This window comes from Microtus oregoni, unplaced genomic scaffold, assembly GCF_018167655.1.
Source record: "Microtus oregoni isolate MIOR12 unplaced genomic scaffold, Mior012 000014F_ref0000157, whole genome shotgun sequence".
NCBI classification, from domain to species: domain Eukaryota; kingdom Metazoa; phylum Chordata; class Mammalia; order Rodentia; family Cricetidae; genus Microtus; species Microtus oregoni.
The window spans coordinates 38,976,404-38,991,947 of NW_024543073.1; positions in this window are offsets into that span (position 1 = coordinate 38,976,404).

Here is a 15,544-nt window from a genome sequence, read left to right on the forward strand (position 1 = left end):
AGATACAGGAAAAATTGTGTGGAGGGGAGAATAATGGAGGGGAAGATGGTGAGTCGAATAGGAGGAGAGGGGAGGAGAGCAATTATGAAAGAAAAAAATAGCCCTCAAGTAATAAATAGGATTCTGGTAACCAGTAGCAAGAAAGGACATTTGAGAAAAGCATCACGGTTGGCTAGAACTCTGTTTTCCTGAGTCAAACTTTGGAACTAGTATCTTGCAAACACTTTAACCTGTATTAAGAGCATAACAGAGACACCAATTTTCTGATGTTGATACACATGGGACTAAAGTGGAATAAAAACAAAAGAAGAAAAATAGAAAACATATCAAATTAGGAAATAGATAATGTCTTAGCTGTATCTGTTGGAGTTTTCTTCAAAGAACTGAAGAAAATGGCTCATATGTTTTTTTTTTATTTTAAATTTTTTTATTGAGAAAAGAAGAAAAAAAACATAAACAAAAAACAAGTTTCCACCTCCTCCCAGCCTCCCATTTCCCTCCCCCTCCTCCCACCCTTCTCCCCCTCCTCCCACCCTTCTCCCCCTCCCCCCACTCCTCTCCCCATCCCTCTCCAGTCCACAGAGCAGTCCGGGTTCCCTGCCCTGTGGTAAGTCCTAGGTCCTCTCCCCTCTGTCCATATCTAGGAAGGTGAACATCCAAACTGGCTAGGCTCCCACAAAGCCAGCACATTAAGTAGGATCAAAACCCCGTGCCTTTGTCCTTGGCGTCTCATCAGCCCTCATTGTTCGCCATGTTCAGTGAGTCCGGTTTTATCCCATGCTTTTTCAGTCACAGTCCAGCTGGCCTTGGTGAGCTCCCAGTAGATCAGCTCCACTGTCTCAGTGGGTGGGTGCACGCCTCGTGGTCCCGACTTCTTTGCTCATGTTCTCCCTCCTTCTGCTTATGTATACAATATTTTGTCTGCATGTATGCCTGCTGGCCAGAAGAGGGCACCAGACCTCATTACAGATGGTTGTGAGTCACCATGCGGTTGCGGGGAATTGAACTTAGGACCTTAGGAAGAGCAGGCAATGCTTTTAACCACTGAGCCATCTCTCCAGCCCCAATATCTCATATGTTGACATAAAAAGCTAACTATAGGACTGGAGTGAGAGTACAACATTGGAGAGTATGAGCTGTTCTTGCAGAGTACCCAAATTGCGTTTCCAACACTCATGTTGGGCAACTCACAACCACTTGTGACTTCATCTCTGGGGAAGCCAATGCTTCTAGCCTTTGCAAGCATGGGCACACACACACACACACACACACACACACACACACACTCAAACACACTTTAAAATAATAAAAATCAATTTTAAAAAGGAAGTTAACTGTATAGAACTTTTAGGATTATCTGGTATGTTGCTTTAGTTAAGCTTTTACTTGTTATCTTAAGTCTTTACCATTACCTTTCTCAATTAGCTCAATTCATATCTTTTAAAAGAAGAAAATTAGCAAAACTGTGGTCTCTTGTTTCCCGTAGCACAGAAATGCCTTTACATTGGTTCATCTTCCTGGAGTTATTCTCCTCTAAGCCATCATCTGTGCCATTTCCAGGGGGGGCCTTGGAGAACACAAATGCTTTTGTGTTACTTTCCTACTTAAATTGTTCCCATGACATACTATAGCTTTCAGGAAAAGTTCAATTCCTCCATTCCATCTTATATTCCTTTAGAATCTCTCATATCTCCACTTGCTAGCTGCTCAGTACCATCTGTATTCCACCACAAAGTCACAATGCTTTGAGGTGTCCTTTGACACCCAAATAAATGTTCTTCTCCTTTAGCTTGACAAATTCTGACTTATTCTTGTATGTTTGCTTCAGTGTCACCTCCTCTATGAAGTCTCTCTTTTTATCCTTCTAATTAGATGTTCCTATGCAGTCTATCACGCCTTCCTCATGAAATTTCTCAGGTGTTGACAGAGGTTTCTGTCCCACCAGGTCCCATAACTGTTTAGTACCAAATAAATCACACAGAGGTCTACATTAGTTATAAACTGATTGGCCTATTAGCTCAGGCTTCTTATTCATCTTATAACTTATATTAACCCATAATTCTTGTCTGTGTTAGCCTTGTGGCTGGGTACCTTTTTCAGCCAGGCAGTCACATCTTGCTTCCTCTGAGGCTGGGTCATGACTGGAGACTGAGCTTCCCCCTTCCCAGAATTCTCCTGTTCTCATTGCCCACCTCTACTTCCTGCCTAGTCACCCTGATTATACTTCGTGACTGACTACTGGCCAATCAGCATTTTATTAAAATAGTACAAGTGACAGGATAAATGACCATTGTTCCACAACACTCAGGGACCTTTGGGACCAACTTCCAAGGTGTGCAGCTTGTGAAGTCACACAAAGCCTTGTCTACCACACTTTAATTTTCTACTGTGACTATTGAAAAAGTATTAATTTGTTTCTTTGATTATATATTTTGCAAGTGGAATTACATTAAAACAATCATGAGCAGAGGATGTACATGTAGTATGTATGAAAAATTCATATGATGAAATCTAAACCTCAGCTTTGGGAGGAAATTAGTTCATGAAGTTAGAACCATCACAAATACTCTTAATGTTTTTATAAGACACAAGAGTGTTTTCTTGCCATCTTTCTGCAATGTGAGAAGACAGATATCTTCCACCCAAAAGAAGTCTCTCATTAAGGTTTGATAACATTTAAGTCTTCATCTTGGACTTGCATACTGCATAACTGTAACAAACAGATTTTTATTGTTCCTATGCCACCTCATTTATGGTACTTTATTATAGTACCTTGAACTAAGAAAATGCACACAAGCTGATCTATTTTTTTAAAAAAAATGTAAACACTTAAAATGACAAAGAGGACAGATTTCTGTTGACGGACAATGTGTAGGAGATCAACAAGACTCAAGATGAATGTAAGTATGTTATGTCCAATACCATGGAAGTGGCACTCACCAGCTAAGGCACAATGCCATACATTCCCAACTGGAATTTCCTTTGAAAACAGAAAGAAAGCATTGGAATTGTAAGGTATACCAATGAGCAAGAAACACTTGATTCTTTTCTGATGCTCTTATCTCTTTACACTAACTAACCATTTGTTTTGAAAGAAACATTTAAGGAGCATATTGTGGTGGTTTGCATGCAGATAGCCTCCATAGGTTCATATGTGTGAATGCTTGGTTCCCAGTAGATGAAACTGTGAAGAATTAGGAGGTGTGGCATTGTTGGAGGAGAGAAGTCACTGGAAGTTTGCTTTGGGTTTTCAAAAACCCACACTATTCAAATGAACCCACCTTATGTTTGTTATCTCAGCAGGTAAGCACTCAGCTACTTCTCCATCACCATGCCTGTCTGCCTACCTACCTGTTGCCATGCTTCCCACCATGGTGATCATTGACTAATCCTCTAAAACCATAAGCAAGCCCCCAATAAACTCTTTCTTTTATAAGTTGCTCGGATCATGGTAATTTCTTCACAGCAATAGAAAAGTAGCTGAGATACATATTAAGAAGACAAAAATAATTGAGCTAGTTTGTATGTCATTTCTACTCTTCTGGTAAAAATAATACCTTACAATTATGTAAGTTCATTATTCTGTATGAGTTAATCCATACAGTATTTGAATTTTAATCTGGAATTAGACAATATGCAGATGACAGAAGTCGTGCTAATAATGTAAATATTATTTTTCTTTGCTTAGAATAATGTCAGAACATTATTCAAAGAATGATGCCTGGTGAACAACACCTTTGGGGAACTGTATGAGAGGTTCCAGGAAGAAAGGCAGAGGGCCTTTCCCTCACAATGGAGGAAGGTCATTGGTTAAAAAATAAAGAAACTGCTTGGCCCTCATAGGTTAAAACATAGGTGGGAGGAGTAAACAGAACAGAATGCTGGGAGGAAGAGGAAGTGAGCTCAGAGGCCATCCTCCCGGGCAGACATGATGAAGCAAGCCGCCAGGTCAGACATGCTGAATCTTTCCCGGTAAGACTGGTGCTACACAGTTTATTAGAGATGTGTTGATAGGGATATCAGAATAAGCCAGTAAGGGCTAGATCTAATGGGCCAAGCAGTGTTTAAAAGAATACAGTTTCCGTGTAATTATTTTGGGTATAAAGCTAGCCGTGCAGGCTGCCGGGTGGCAAGGACGCCCCCCGCCATTCTTATTACAATACCCTCAGGTGAATTTTGTTCCTTGGATTGTTCTTGGGTATGATTTTTGTGTGTGTGTGTGCCTCCTGTGACAAACTTACATTTAGTTTATAAGACACATTTATTCTTGATGAATGTCAGAACATTGCTCTAGAAACTAATCTGGTCAGCAGTGTACTCTAAATTTGGATATGGTGCTTTTGTATTTCTCAGATATACTCCATAGTATATGCCTGGTAATTGTGTTTAAATTGGTCTTCCCTGAGAAAATTCTGGGGAGAAAGGCTGCTCTGTTAATATTTAATATGTGCATTCTGACATTTATTTACATGTCTTTCTGAAGTCAAACAACCATCCTTGGATCATTCATGTGTAAAAGCACAATAAAACTGAAGTAAGGTTGTCTACAACATTGACTGTAGTTTGCACTATTCATTCAAGTCCTCAGATCCCATGTCTAGACACAGATCTGCATACGTCGATGAAAGTTGACAAAATGATGGTAGTAAAAATACAACTTCAAATCTAGAAGGCATGAAGATAAAAGAAAAGTGTTTCAAATTTTAGTTCTGTTAGTAACACTTTTCTCTTTCTTCTCAGTACTGAAAATTAAATCTGGGACCTCAGAACAGAGATAAGGGCCTACTTCTGAAGTAAATTTCCATCACCTTTTAATAGTTTCTACTGTTGTTGCTAGTGTTGATTATTGTCAGAGGCCAGCTTCTACAAAAATACCACTTACCAGGATAGGAGCATGGGAATCAGAAAATAGTAGAGGATGAAAACATAGGATAGGATAAAAAGGAGTTCCAGTGAATATTGAAATTCCTGAGTTGAACTTTCCATATACTTTATACCCTAACACAACAAGGGGAAGAAGATAAAAGCCTGCTTTAACCTGATACAAAGGACAGCTAGAAGAACAGTTATTTCTTGATGTTGAGATATCAAGCCATTAATCCATGAGAAAAGAATTCTGTTGTTTAGGCAGTAGACTCATGCTAGACCAAGTATCCTGAAGGCAACCACTCCCAATGTCAAACTTCCTATTTCAAAAGAAAGAGCGGAAGAATGCTTGAATATCCTGACCACTGGTCAGGGTAGAGAGGATCTACCTGTATGAGCAATCTTAATGTCAAAAAGACCAAGTAACCACACGCTAGGTCAGGATGTGTACTCGTACTCGCTGTCAACAACTCTAAACAAGTCAAAACTCTCTGACCTTTCGACAGAGTGGACATAGGCTCACATTTTTTAGCATCCATGGAATATTTTGATTTTTGTTTGTTTTTATAGTTGTATTTTCTTAGGAAAATGTAATTTTTTTAGAGATTTTATTTCTGAGATTATAATGTAATTATATAATTCCTCCTTTACCTTTCCTCCATTCAAATCCTTCCATACACCTCTCCTTGATCTCTCTCTAATGCATGGCTCTTTTTCATTAACTATTGTTACTTGTAAACTTGGGCACACCGAGTTGAGCAACTGAGAGTTAGACAGAAGGGGAGAGGGGCCACATCTAGAGAACAAAGAGAAAAACTTCGGGCTTCTTCCTTTTCCTCTTGATGTCAAAAGCCTAGCATGTCTACCAGAGTTCTTGCCTTTGTTCAGATTGGTGAAATAGAGGAAGAAGATCCCACGAAGACTCTTGTTATACTTCTCATCCATTTCTATAAGGGCATTTTTTACATGTTGTTTAAGGGAGTCTATTGCCTTCATAAAGTCAATTTTTTCCACTTCTTCTGTGTTAGGTTGTTCAAATACTTCTGTTGTAAGATCATTGGGTTCTGGTGTTTTCATGTTGTTTTTCAGATTATTGGGTGAATTCTTGCCTTGGCGCCTGCCCATCTCCTCCTATTGATCCTATCTAATGGGTCTTTTAAAAACCGGATCAGGTTTCCCTGCTGGCCAAGGGCTCCGCTTACAAAATGCCCTCGATCTGTTTCCTGGTTCCTGCCGCAGGCCAAGAACCCTCTCACCCCTCCGAAGGGTCTTCAGGACAGGACCAGGCTCCCCGTGTGCCAGTGACCTGGCCAACCAAAGGCCTACCTCTTTGATTTAATTGTAGTAGGGCGGGCGATCTGCTCTCCTTATTGCACGCCTGTCCCTGCCGCTTGGGTCTGCCGCTGCGCCAGTCCCCCAATGCCTCTTCCTGAATGCAGTGTCGCGCAGCTGCGCGACCACCACTGTGCGTCTGTCCGCCACGCCGCCTTTGTGCGTGTGCATCTGGCCACTGCGCCGCCTCTGTGCATCTGCCCACAAAGACTCTTAAGACCCCCAATCTAGAGGAGGGCCTTCCAGAGCCCAGGGTCTGTCTCTCCATGTTCAATTGCTCTTTGTGTTTCTTCAACCTTAATTAAAACCCTTTCTTCACTGCCTGATTCTGTCTGCCACGTCTGAGATTTCCCCTGCTTCTGCCTGCTGTGCTAAAGATCTTTATTTCTGCCTTTTAATTCCTTAATTGACAATGAAAATGAACCCAATCAAGATGCCCATCGAGTACAGAAACTGAAAGGGGCAATAGGAAAGTGTTCCAGCTATGGAGAAAGCAATGGTTGTTGTGTTTTCGTTGTGTGAATTTATGTTGTAAGTGTCGTGTTATATGTTCCTGTGCGTGTGTTCAGATGCACACATGTAGGTTGATGTCAGTTATCATCTCCAGCCTATTTTTTTTTTTTTTGGTTTTTCGAGACAGGGTTTCTCCAGCCTATTTTTTGAGGCAACATCTCTCATTGAAAATGCAGTTCATGACTCAGTTAGACTGCCTGACCAGTGAGCTCCAGTGATTAGTCTGTCTCCCTCACTTTCCCCCAGATAGCTCTGAGATTGTAAATCTACATTTCTACTCCCTATTCTCACACAAATGTTGAGGATTCAGAATCAGGTCCTCAGGCTTGCACCATAGGTAATTTATCCACTAAACTTCTCCTGCACTCAGAGTCATGTTTTTAATCTTGTTTAGAATTTCTGTGTCATAGTAATTTGTCAAGGTTTGTATTATAAAAATACATTACCTTAACGATTAAGCACACAATAGAAAGAATGGTGTGCCTACACAACTTTATGATTTGAAATGTTTAGAATAACACCCTGTAATATGAAAAAGGGGTTATCACTTCTTTTGATTAAACACTTAATGTTTTATTCTTTGAAAAGAAAAAAATCATTAAATTCATTATTATGGACTTTATTTTATTTTCAAATTTTAAGTTAGGACATAAACTATCAAGTTTCATTAGAAGCATATATATATATATATATATATATATGTATATACAGCAATTTTTTTTCATGTTCTTTCATCCACCTTCCCCTTTTCCTTCCCTTTTCCCTGCTGGTTCCCTTTCTCCTCACTTCAAGTAGTTCCCTATTCTGATTTTATGTCACGTGTGTTCTATTGCCCTCCTTTTCTTCTCCCTTAAGAGCTCTTTCTCCTTTAGGGAGATCATTTTCTATCCCACACAAACCTGCACACAAACATCTAATTTCACATGTAGGAAATGTAGAATTTTTCTTTCTGGGTGTAGTTTATTTCTCTTTTACATAATGCTTTCAAGTTCCATCAATTTTTTTTAAGATGCCACAATTTCATTTTTCTTCTTGAACAAAAATTCCACTATGTACTCATGTTCTTTATCTATTCATCTGTTAATGAACAACTGGGCTTTTTCTATTTACTGGGAATAGCTGAGCCATAAACATGATAATAAAGGCAGCTCTCTATCTCCTTTCTTATGATGGTCATTCTGACTCTTGTAAAGGAATCTCAGGAAGTTATTCTTTGAATTTCGCTGCTGATAAAGGACGGTGAATACTTTTTATTTTGGTATTTATATTTTTTCAGGTCACTCTCTAGACTATTGCTCACACTGATGCTTATTTCCTTTGTCATCCAGAGGCTTCTTAATTTCATGTCAATTCTTCATGTTTTTCACTTCTTTAAAAAGTTTTCAAACAATAAAAAATAAAAAAATTCCTTACCAATATCTGCATCAAAGGGGATTTCTACCTGTCTTCCTCCAGTACTTTTGAGTTCTCTGGCCTTACATTAATGTTTTCAAATTGATTTTTATGCAAGATAAAAGATAACTGATCTAACTTCATTCTGCTACATGTGAATATGATGACTTGACACACATTGTCCCAAGTTGGTGGTATTGTTTGGGAAGGTTATGGAACCTATAGGAGGCAGATTTTTGCTGGAAATAAGTGTGTCACTGGGGGTGGACCTTGAAGGTTTATACTTTTACCCCACTTCCTGTCTGTCTTGCTGCTTCCTGTATCCTTGGAGATATTATCAACCAGCTTCCTGATCCTGCCACCATGCTTTCCATAATTTTGACATACTTTCTTGCCGGATAGAGTCTATCCCTCTGGAATTTATGCAAGCCGAAAATCAACCATTTCTTCCCTAAGTTAATTTTGGTCAGGTTACCTTATCATTGCAACAGCAAATTAATGAGTATAGTGAAAATACAATTTTCTCAGCACCATATATTGAAAAAGTCATTTTCCAAGTGTACATCTTTGTCAAAATATGAGTAGCTATAGATGTGTGGGTTTATTTCTGTGTCTTCTATATTCTTCTGTTAGCATGCTTGTCTTGATTTCTTTCAAGATCATACAGTTTCTGTTACTATGGCACTGTAATATAATTTGAGATCAAGTATTGTGATACATTCAGCATTGCTTTTTCTACTTTGGATTGCTTTTTCCACTTGCAGTTTTTTGCTCAACAAACAAATTTTAGTATTGTTTTCTATATTTTTTTATTTTTTATTTTTACTGCTTGGCAACTTTGTATGTTACATGAAAAATTTTAGTCATCTGATTAAATAGAGAATGTTCTTTCATTCCCCAGCTACCCAGACCCAAATAATCACATGAAAACTATATTAATTACAACACTCCTTGACCTATTAGCTCAGGCTTCTTATTAACTAATTCTTGCATCTTACATTAACCCATTTTTCTTAATCAATGTATTGCCACAGGACTGTAGCCTACCAATAAGGTTTTGGCAAGTCCTTCTCCTTCAACAAATAAATGGTGACTCTCTAACTCTGCCTACTCTCTCTCTCTCTCTCTCTCTCTCTGTTCAGATTTCTCTCCAGGCTTTATTCTGCTCTGCCATAAGCTGAAGCATCTTCTTTGTTAATCAATGGTAATAAAACATATTCACAGTATATAGAGGGGAATGCCACATCAATCTGAGTCCATCCTTGCTTCAACTAAACCTTTTTCGGCAATGTCCTCACATATTGTTTTTCTGTTTTGTGAACAATATGATTGGAATATTGCTAGGAGTTACACTGAAACTGTATATTGCATTTGGTAATATAGCCATTTTATTATTTAAATTTTGCCAATCAAGGAGCTTGGTAGGTTTTTCCATAATCTGTTGTTTTGTTTTAATATTATAAAGTTTCCATTATAAGCATCTTTTACCTCTTTGGTTCGATTATTTTTAAGTATTTTTCATCAATTGCGAATTTTTTTTTACTTATTTCTCATCAAATTTGTTGTTATCTATATAAAAGCTGCAGATTTTGTGTTGGTTTTATAGCTTGCTATTTTACAGAAAGTGTTTATTCTAAGAATTTTCTCATAAATGTTTTTATGCATATTCTACATATAGGGTCACGTTGTTTGTAAATAGGGATAATTTGATTTCTACCTTTCTTGTTTGTATTGATTTTGTTTCATTTTTTTGTTTTATTGTTCTAGCTAGAATTTTGATCCCTATATTGAGCAAAAATAGAGAGAGTAGACACTTCTGTCTCACTTATGTTTTATAATAAAAATTTTTGTTTAATGTTGGCTCTAGGTCTTGTATCATAAAAGGATATTCAACTTTGTCAAAGACCTTTTTTGACATCTATTGAGATGATCAGGTGATTTCTCTTTTTATGCATTTATTCATTTTTATATGTTAAATCAAATTTGCATCCTGGACTGAAAGCAACTTGATCATCATGTGTGATCTTCTTAGTATGTTTTAAAATTTGTTTTGTAAGTGTTCTGTTTTGAATTTTATGTTTGTGTTTATCAGGAAAGTTGGAGCATAATTTTATTCCATTTGTGCTAGGGTTCTATTTTAAATCTATGGAACATCTCTATCCTTCCTTAAATGCAATTTTTAGCAATTCAAATTATTTTTAGTGTGGTTCAGATCACACTAAATATTAACCATTCACAGGTGAGTCATTACACTGGGATTAGGCTATATTTTATGCATGCTATAGGATAGAAAAGACTAGCACTTAAAAGCCCAGGAATCATATCATTGTTCATTTGCCAGGCAGCATCCACGCAGTCTTGAGAATCTGAGTTTTTCTCATGGCTGAGAGGCATGTAGAACAGTTTCTACATGTTATCATCTGCCTTTGCTAAAGTCCCCATGAGGAGTGAGCATAATTTTACTCTAACATGTAAGTAGTACCATCAGGTTGCTCCTAGACTCTTACCACTCTTGTTCACTTTACCAGCACAGTGAGAAATGTGTACAAATTATTGCCTTGGATTTTGTAGATAAGCTCATAAAAAGAGATTCAACTTTTAGGGAGTAAGAAATGAAAATGAAGCTCCCAAGGTCCAAATGAAGAGCAGAAGGAAAGAGAACATGAGCAAGGAAGTCAGGGCCCCGAGGGGTGTGCCCACCCACTGTGATGGTGAGGCCATCTAATGTTAACTCACCAAGGCCAGCTGGACTGGGACTGATGGAGCATGTGATCAAACTGGACTCACTAAAAGGGCAGACAATAGGGCTGACTGAGAAGCCAAGGATAAAGGAACTGGGTTTTGATTCTACTCCATGTACTGGCTTTGTGGGAACCTAGTCTGTTTGGATCCTCAACTTCCTAGATCTGGATGGAGGGGGGAGGACCTTGGACTTCCCATAGGGCAGGGAACCCTGACTGATCTTTGGACTGGAGAGGGAGGAGAAGGGGGAATGGGGAGGAGGGAGAGGGAAATGGGAGGAGGTGAAAATTTGCAATAAAAATAATAATAATGATGATGATAATAATAATAATAAAGAAATGAAAATGAAGGCATGGACCCTGCCAGTAAGAAGTTGTCATAGACCGAAACAGCAGTGACTGCCAGTAGTATTTGATGCATACAAAATATGCATGCCACAATTTCAGCAAAGAAAATGGCCAAAAAGTTATCTTCAGTATGCAAGTATACGCCAGGAAGAGTGCTATGTACCTATCTCAACACAGGTACACTTTCCCCCAATGTTAATGAAGGTAACAACTACTCTTAATAGTCTTTGTTTTTCATAGAATCATGAACACATGGATAATAAGAAAATTAGACAATAAGGATAGCTGCTAAGTCCTAAACAAATCAAAGCAATGGGTTCTTCTTCAGAACCTCAGGAGGAATGACTTTGATAACACCTTGACTCAGAACAAATTTTGGTATCAGACCACCCCAAATATAAGAATGAGTACATATAATGAATGTGTTATTTTTGAATCACTAGATTATATATATATATATATATATATATATATATATATATATATCACTTTGTATACATATAAATGTAAGATTCACAGGCTTTGAGAATTAGGTTATGGATGTATTTTGAAAAGAACATTATTCAGCCTACTATATTATCATTTAAATCCCATACTACCATCCATAAAACAATTATAGAGTTCATCCCATCTATAATTCTCTTCTTCCCTCTTTTTGTATGGACAGACATCAGACTAGAACAATGCTCTGGACACCACATTTAATCTTAATTATTTGATATTATTGTTCCCAAATATAGTTCTGTTAGTGATTATGGCTTTTATATACAGGTTTGGGGAGCGGACACTAGCAATTCATTAAGAGATAGTGACATGGTATCTCTTGGTACAGGCCTGCACATTTAGGATTATTTACCTAAAATATATCATAGTTGTAAAGATAATATCAAGAAGCATTATGAAAAACATTCCGAGTACTATTTCCAGATCACAGAGTCACCCCAAAACTAAATATAAGCAAAGAGCTTTTATTCTTAGACAAGTTTGCAAACTTGGACTCTTGTGTATCCAATGTATTGGAGGGATAAGAGAGCCCCGAGCTCAGTTAGAGTTGGGTTTTTATAGTAGTAAAGGTGTGAGTAAGAAATTTCTAAGGTTTAGGACTCCTGATTGACTGACATTTATCTAGGGGTGTCCTGATGAAAAACAATGCATGTGTGCTGGTGGGTGCATTTATCTACAATGGTTAGAATGTTAGGAATTTCCTTTGGATGGTCTGTTCCTGGGTTGTTGGAAGAGAGGGCCACTTGTTCTTCCCAGCTGCCCAGCTAGTTTAGACCTGAAATAATCACACAGAAACTATATTATTTAAAACCCTACTTGGCCAATCATTAGCTGTAGCTTCTTATTGGCTGTTACATCTTAATTTAACCCATCTTCATTAATCTGTGTATTGCCACATGCCAGTGGCTTACTGGCAAAGTTTTGGCATGTGTGACTCTGATGGCTTCATGGCGTCCCCTCTCCACCTTCCTTCTCCCAGCATTCAGTCCAGTTTTTCTCACCTACCTAAGTTCTGCCCTATCAACAGGCTAAGGCAGTTTCTTTATTCATTAATCAAAAAAAGCAACACACAAACAGAAGGACCTCCCACATCAGGTGATACCGGGGTAGTCTCAGTTTGTGGTCTTTCTTGGAACCAGGCATTGCCTTGGGGAAAACTACTAGGACTCAGGCTTCAATAGAGATTGTCAGGGCTGGATCATACACCTAGAACATTTTTTAATTTTCATGTGCTCTGCAGATCTTGTTTTGTGTTTTGTTGTAGTGAGGAGGCCAGCAGGCCTGCTTTTCATCCCGCCCAGCTCCTGCATGGCTAGCTTAGCCCTGGAATAATTACATAGAAACTGTATTCTTTTAAACACTGCTTGGCCCATTATGTCTATCCTCGTCTTGGCTAACTCTCACATCTTGATTAACCCATTTCTAATAATCTGTGTAGCACCACGAGGAGGTGACTTACCAGGAAAGATTCAGCATGTCTGACCTGGTGGCTGGCTCCATGGCATCTGTCTCAGAGAGGAGAGCTATGCCTTCTGCCGTACTGCCTGCTTCCTCCCAGCATTCAGTTCTGTTTATTTCGCCAAGGCAGTTTTTTTTAACTAATGAAAATAACACATAGACAAATGACCCTCCTCCATCATGTTGCTTTTCAAGACAAGATTTCCCTGTGTTGTGTTGTCCTAGATGTCCTTGGTTTCACTCTGTAGACCAGGTAAGCCTTAAACTCACAGAGATCTACCTCCTCTGCCGCCTGAGTGATGGGATTAAAGATGTGTGTCACCAGCTTCTGCAGACATTTTTATTGACGCACCCTGCTAAGAAACTTATCCATCTGTTTTAAGAATGAAGGGAAGACTTGGTTGTATACTGTGGTCTTTCTTTCACTCACTTGTATGAAATATTAGTTTCAGAAAATACAATAGAAAATTTATAAAAAAAACAGATACATAGCCAAGAGTCTGCTGCCAGTAGCCACACAAACTAGAAATGATCCCAGGAAGAGTATAGATGCTAACATCCAAGCTACAGAAAGTGCCTTGGAAGCTTTCCAATTGCCACATACTGGAGATTCAGTTTTCCATCTCTCCAATAACGTCAACAGTGATAACATCCTGTACCTTTCAACATCATACTCCTTTATTAGTTTGCTCTGATTCACTCTCCTCACAATCCACCCCTAAATTTTCCACTGAGTGATTTATCTTCCCTTTTATTAAGTAGCACACAAGCATTTTTTTCCTTATTTCCTACCACATAATTACTTAGTGTCTCATTCGTGCATGGACATTCATATAGACTGTTTTAATCAGATTCTATTATGATCCAGCTACATGGACATATTTCCTCTAGATTGCCAAAGAGAAGAATTGAGTGGCTCAATGGCTCAACATTGTTGAGTCACTTTGACAGGCATCAGAAGGTGGACCAGGAAAATAGAAAGGAAAGAAAAGTCAGAGGTGTTTTTTTCCCCCTAGAAGATGATCTTTTGGAGCTCCATTGTTATAAGAATTTGTACAGTCTTCTGTGTGAGAATTTATTGGATGTGCTGCTCAGACATAACAAAACCACTGTGCTATTCTATAAATAGTCTCTAGCTCCTATGCCTAATGAGATCTTACAGTCACCTAAAGGAAAGTGTCTTTGCTATCAATTTCCTGTTCTTCCTAAGCATAAGAAAAATCAGCTCTTTCTTTCTTCCATAATTTTTTTCCCATTCAAATTGGAACATGATCCTGAATCTGTCTACCCAGTATCCTGTACAAATGCTCAGTCAGGACCAGGAGTGATCAAGTCATTTACCACCCATTAAAGCACTAGGAGAAAAATATTCTTCCCCTGATACAGGGTCTCTAGGATGGAGTTTTCCTCTCTTTGTAAAGACAAGCAATGATGTATATCCATGTCCTTTTTTTCTGGTGATCTCCAAACTGGGCCACATGGGCTGCATATTGAAGGCTAACCAGTAAACATTATTCTTTCTGTTTGTGAGAAAAATGAATGATAATAGCCAGGATAAACTGCAAGTCTTAGATGTTTCATGTCACTTCTTTTCTCGGTGTATTGAAAGTTTGACTAAAGTTTGGTGAGTTTATACAAAGTAGTTTAGTTGGGTTTTATGGGTATCACTGAAGCTATGTAGTGAAGAAGAAAAAGTGTAATGGTGATTGACAGGAAAGGAGTAAAATACACTAAGTGGTTTTTAGTTTTATTACTTATTTTCCTAGATACCTAGCAAAAACAGAGAAAATTTATTATAGGTGTTGTACCCAAGGTTGTCAAGTCTCTGGGAGAGCCTCAGTCAATATATATATGATGGGTTCTGAGACAGAGAAAACCAGTGCCAAAGGTGAAAGCAATAGAGGCAGAGATTATAAATGAAGGGATGGGTAGCAGAGAAAAACCAAAAAGAACAAATAGCTTCTGCTGATCTGGTGCCCTTCTTTCTGTCTTGGCTATCTGTGATTCCTCTTTTTGTTCCTTCTCTGCACATTGTTTAGATGCTCCTAATCCTCTGAGCAAACAAGAACATGAAAAAGGCTTGTGAATATTTATTGAAGGGATAGTTTCGGGCTTAAGAAGTAGTTAAAAAGCAGCAAACAGCAATTCACTCATTAAACAACATCCAGGTAACTGGAGGAGACCTTGAGATGGCAGTCAGCCATGAAGACACCTCAGCTAGGCTGTTTCCCATTCCCCAGCTGCGAGTTCAAATCTGCTTTTCTTCTGTTTCCTATACCCAGTGTCTATCCCTCTCCACTATTCATATAACATTTGCCTGTCTCTGCTCTCTCCCTCTGGTTTTCTCTCTAAAATCTCTTATGCAAATGTCCTATTTGACACTGCTGGAT